This window comes from Meriones unguiculatus, chromosome 9 (genome assembly GCF_030254825.1).
Source record: "Meriones unguiculatus strain TT.TT164.6M chromosome 9, Bangor_MerUng_6.1, whole genome shotgun sequence".
NCBI classification, from domain to species: domain Eukaryota; kingdom Metazoa; phylum Chordata; class Mammalia; order Rodentia; family Muridae; genus Meriones; species Meriones unguiculatus.
The window spans coordinates 102,207,210-102,213,165 of NC_083357.1; the positions used below are offsets into that span (position 1 = coordinate 102,207,210).

The 5,956-nt window shown below is 39.4% G+C and overlaps 1 pseudogene; it reads left to right on the forward strand.

The window, feature by feature from the left end:
- The first annotated feature begins 2,562 nt into the window (after positions 1-2,562).
- On the forward strand, positions 2,563-3,265 carry LOC110553657 (phosphoglycerate mutase 1-like; annotated as a pseudogene).
- Positions 3,266-5,956: the final 2,691 nt, after the last annotated feature.

Consider the following 5,956-nt stretch of genomic DNA (forward strand, 5'->3'; position numbering starts at 1 on the left):
TTGGATGGCTCAAATTCTTCAGAGCACATTTGAGCAGCTGTGGAACTGCCGGGGTGGCACAAGTTCACGCTTAAGCCTCTTTCATTAGAAGCATAATTTACAAATATACCCTTCCTGGATAGTTATTTAGGCTGTTATGATTCCATATGCCTTGTTATAGAATTTCTTTTTAGCTAGCATAGATAATTTCCTTTCAATTTGAGTTTCTAGTTGAAGTCTAGGTAACAGCCTACTTAGGGCATCTCATGTTCAAACAGTTGGACTTCTTATCTGCTCAAATGCCTGGAATCATAACCACCTTCTCTAAAACTTGGCCATGGGCAAAATCTTTGAATAATGTGTTCTAAGTTGGCATGCAAACTCAAAATCTGAGAATTCAAGACAGTCTTTTAAAACTGTCATAGTACTATGAGAACTTTAAACTAGGAACTTTTAAAATCATAAGTGTTCTTTCAGTATATTATTAACCTATCTAGCAAAGACACTAAAGATTTATTTATAATTACACTTAGGATAATTGATGGCTCATTTACCTTTTTTCTTATCCATGCAATTTGCTTTGCTAGTGCTCTGTTAACAACAATACATTTTTAATATTTTTCTTTTATTAATATTTAACTTAACATACAAATTAATGAATTTCATTATATTTTTATACAAATGAATCATTATACTTTTTACATTATAGTTATCTGAAAAAAATTAAAATGAGATTTTTAGTGATGGATTTATGACATTTTTATAAAAATGCATCATAGTTTTAGAATTATAATTATCTGAAAAAATTGAAATGTGAAAAAGAAACACTTTTAGAACTTCTGTAGGAGATGATGTGTGTTTGTTTTTATTTGTGTTTCTACTTTTATGTCTTATCAAAGTTATATTTAATGCATAATATGAACTATCTTTTCTAGCTGAGGTTTGTGTCCAAAGCCAACTGTTCCTGTTGATGCCAGTAGAAACCAATGCTTCTGTTTTAGGAATTTGCTTAGTTGAGGCCCTTATTCTGTACTGTTTTCTTCTTTCTTTTTTGCTCTTTCTTTCTTTCTTTCTTTTTTTTCGGGGGGAGAGGGAATCACTTAGACATCTGTTCTTAAGGCACAAGGCTTTTCCAGCCAGATGCATGTTTCTTGCTTTGTGCAAATAGTCAAATTTATAAAGGAAAGATTATAGTAGCCAAAGTGTTTCTTATTCCCTTCTACATCCTGATATCAATGAGAAAATCCTTTGTCCCCTTTCTTCATTAAAGGCAGACAGTATCAGCCTTTCTGTCTCATGACACACAGTCTTATAACAAACAGGCCAGCATTCCTCTGCACGCTTTGCCTTATTCCTTGCGTTGGAGACACTGCTGCATTTTTTGGCAAACATTTCAGGGCCATTTATTGTCATTGACATTTAATTATTTATTGCCAATTCCAGTACTTCTTTAATAATCATGAGACATTGCACTGAGGGTAGTGCAGGTAGAACAGAGGAACAAGGATTTTGGAGGCAGATGGTTCAGTTTGTGGATCCGTTACAAACCAAATAAGGGCCATTGGGCAATTACTAAAATTTTTTGAATGCTCACAGTCTTATATTCTATGTCCAAGTCATTCTTGTTTCACAGTTTTTGTCAGATTAGAAGAGATGAAATTTACCTAGCATCCGAATTGTAGATAGCCATATTCTGCCTGTTTATGATAATTTTTTCCTTGAGCAAAAGGAAACCGATTTGTACCAATTTTTTTTTATGTCTGTGGTTGAAATAGCCACGTTTTATATTTGCAATTTCTTCTTGTGGTTCTCATTTTTTTCTTTATAGCTTTTGCTAGCCCACATGCTGTGAGTGACCACTTTGAACTTTTAAGGATAATTATTAAAAATCTTCTAGTTACCTTTAAAAATTCATTTTACAACCGGCCAGTTGTAAATTGTAAGAGGGCTTTATGTTGCTATGGGAGACAAGAACAAAGCTTGTTTTGCTCACCACACTCTTTCCATGCTGCCATTTTCACAGCTATATGATAGTCTTTGTTAGATCAATGTTTAGGATTTACCTTACTCTGACTGTGTAGACACAAGCCACCGAGGTGATACTCAATATTTTCTGTAATTCTTTTTCTTTCCAGCAGTGAATTGTTATTATTTAGGAGTTATTAAATATCTCATTTACTCATTTTTATGTAATTTTCTGTATTCTCATTACTAATTGAAAACCCAAATATCTATCAAATATCCAAATGACATTTCATATTATATTCTTGCAGAAATCTCTTAAAGCTTTCTGGCTTGCTGTAATTGGGCTGAGTGATCCTCTGTGCCTGATACCCAACTGTTCTCTTTTGATCTGCACCCTCACTGACAGAATAAATATTTTCTTTATAATTTTCTGTGTTGATTTTTTTTGTAGAAGATATATTTTTAATTTTATTTTTGCGAAAGGTATTTTACCGCAATTTTCTGAACATGAGTTCATAGATCTAACTTTGCATCTGCTGAGCTTTGTTTTTAATTCTTAAGCTTAGGTGACAGTTTTGCTGGATAAAGAATTTTACATCACATCCCCTGCCTGCCGCCATGGCTGCCTATAAGCTGGTGCTGATCCGGCATGGGAGGGCGCCTGTAGCCTGGAGAACCGTCTACCTGAGCCCTCAGGTCAGGAGGAGGCAAAGCGTGGCAGGCCAGTGTTGCAAGATGCTGGCTGTGCATCTGCTTCACCTCTGTGCAGAAGGGAGCAATCCGGACCCTCTGGACAGGCCTGGATGTCGTTGACCAGATGTGGCTGCCAGTGGCCAGGACCTGGCTCCTCAATGAGCCACAGTATGGGAGTCTAACCGGTTTCAATAAAGCAGAAACTTCTGCTAAGCGCGGCGAGGCGCACGCGGCGATCAGATGATGTTCCACCACCTCTGATGGAGCCCGATCAGCCCTTCTACAGCAACATCAGTAAGAACTGCAGGTATGCATACCTTACTGAGGACCAGCTGTCCTCCTGTGAGAGGCCGACGGACACTATTGCCAGGGCACTGCTACTATGAGATGAAGAAATTGTCCCCCAGATCAAGGCGGGGAAACGGTCTTGATCGCTGTCCATGGCCGTTGCCTGCGGTGGATTGTCTAGCATCTGGAGGGGTTCTCAGAAGAGGCCGTCAAGGAGCTGAACCTGCCAACTGGCATTCGTATCATCTTGAAGCCCAAGGAGTTCCCGGAAGATGAGGCTACCGTGCGAAAAGCCGTGGAAGCTATGGCTGCCCAGGGCAAGGTCAAGAAGCGAAGCTGAGGAGGAAGACTACTGCCCCAAGAATGCCGTATCCATGCCTGTTCATGCCTGCTGCACCCTTCCCCAACACCTGTCACACTGACTACATCTTTAGGATCTTAAGTTTAAGCTGTAGCTGCAGCTGGGGACCCGTGGCCACCATTCTAAGGTTAGTATTTTATCCACCGAACCCGCTCCTTTCATATAATCTAGTCAGAATAACACCTTTGAGGGTGCAGTTCCTTGGTCCACATCCAGGAGAGTTGAAAGGTAGTAATTACAGCCGTTTGTTTACTAAGTTACTAAGGGGCTGCTTAGGAAGAGTCAGGGAGGAGCCATGCTGTGGTATGAGCAATGAGGAGAAGCTGCAGTCCAGTTTTGTCTCTGGAGCCTGTCCTGCACTCTTCCACAGTCCAGTAACTGGGGGCTGTAGTCATTCCAGCGGAGCGTGATTTAAAAGCTACTACTTCCTTTGTGACCCTCAAGGAGCTACTGGCCCCAGAAGGTTGGGATCAATCATGTTCAAATGCCCTGAAAAAAATATATGCATATATATCTATATGTGTATATGTATGTGTGCATGTATACATATATATATATGTGTGTATGTATGTATGTATGTATATCAGCACACAAGCCCCTCTCAGGTTTCTGGTGGAGGCTGAAACAGTCACTAGAAAATAAGCCCTTCCTCATATCAAATGGGATAAACTTGTCCTCAAGGGGCAGGAGTACCCCTTACTGTGTTCGGATCCCATTGCCTTATTTTGTAAAGGTGAAGGGTCTCTTGATTATGTCCAAGTTTTCATCTTTGACTGAATCATGTTCGAGCTGCTTGACCCTACCATGTGGGTTCAGAATTAAATCTCATTCCAGATTGGTATACTAAAGGAGTGATGTGAAACAAAAAAAAAAAAAAAAAAAAATAGGATTTTACATTGCTAATTGTTTACTGGTAGAATTTGAATTTAGTGCTAGTCTATGCTAAAAATATAGAGATTCTAGAAGTTCCTTGATATGAAATGAAAGAATAAAAATTAAAGAAAGATAAGAATGCTGGGATTTTCTTAATATGTAAATGTTCAGTTATCTGAAAGCCAGACAACACTGTCTTGATGTGGTAAAACACTGACCAAAAGCAACTTGGGCGAGAAAGGGTTTGTTTGGCTAATATGTCCCTATCGTAGTACATCATTGAGGGAAGCCAACACAGGAAGTCAAGCAGGGCAAGAACCTGCAGGCAGGAGCTGAACAGAGGCCATAAGGAGTGCTGCATGCTCTCAAGCTCACGGCCAGCTACCTTTTTTTCTTTCCTTCTTCCTTCTTTCCTTCCTTCCTTCTACTCTTCCTTTCTCCCTTCCTTCTCTCTCTCTCTCTCTCTCTCTCTCTCTCTCTCTCTCTTTTGAGACAGGGTTTCACAATGTAGCCTTGACTGTCCTGGAACTAACTCTGTAGACCAGGCTGGCCTTGAACTCACCGAGATATGTCTCTGCCTCCAGAGTGCAGACATTAAAGGCATGTGCCATCACCACCCAGCTCAGCTACCTTTCTTGTACTTTCCAGGACCATCTTCTCAGGGATGGCACTGCCCTCAGTGGGCAAGGCTCTCCCACATCAATCATCAATCAAGAAAATGCTCCAAAGGCTTTTCTGTAGGGCCAATCTGACAGAACAATTTTCTCAACTGACATTCCCTTTTCTCAGATGATTGTACAAAGTTGTACAAAGTTTGTACAAAGTTGGCAAAACCTCAACTAAAAAATTAGGTTAAAGGAATATGTGCTTCAACAAAAAAATATTGCTAGCACCTGACATTTGTTTCTGTAATTCATCCCGACAGATTACTATTGTCTTATTATCCCCTGTGTTACAGAATTTACTGCAATCATGCTTTGAGGGTCATATAAAGCAATATAACAATAATAGTAAAATAAATAGTCTGCTAATACCTAAGTGTGGTAGAGGATGGATAACATGATACTTAAATTCAGAGACATGGAATGTCTCTAAAATTTCTCAGTGTAATGCTCATGAGCTTTTTGAGGTGTGTCCTCCACAATGAAAACCTTATAATAGGTCGCTCTTCATATGATTCACATGAGGATGTTGTGCTAGCATGCTTATAAAATGAAGTGCCTACAGAACTACTTAAAATAAGGCGACCAAAAGAAGAAAATCATTGCAGATATAAAACATTAGTCCTTAATTTGATCCTTGTGAATCAATAGAGCCAGTGGAGTTTGAGATCTTTGCCAGATTGGCATGTTGTATAGAGCAGGTTGAAGCCAAGCTAAGAGAGAAATATTGGACACCAGATGTTACTGCAAGCTCATGTCATCTTCAGTTTATTATTGGTCATGAGGAAAACATAAGCAGGTGATTGCAACCAGAGCTTTAAATGCATTGTTCTTTTTTTTTCTTCTAACATACAGTCTTCGACATTGAGCAGTGCACCATCAGTAAATTAAATTGGTAAATAAAAATTCAGATTTATCAGATTCCAAACAGCAAGGGAATTAAGAAGAGGCAGCAGACTCAATGCACTTACTGCTATGGTATGCATCTTAACTCTAGAATGGCCTTAAGGGAGCAGTCATGTAAAGAGATGACTCAGAGAGTCAAGGGAGGGAGATTTTGCTTTGCTTTCAAATGAATAAAGCAGATGGCAAGGGACTGTTTTATGACAAATTAGTCTGAGGGATGTGCTGGAGG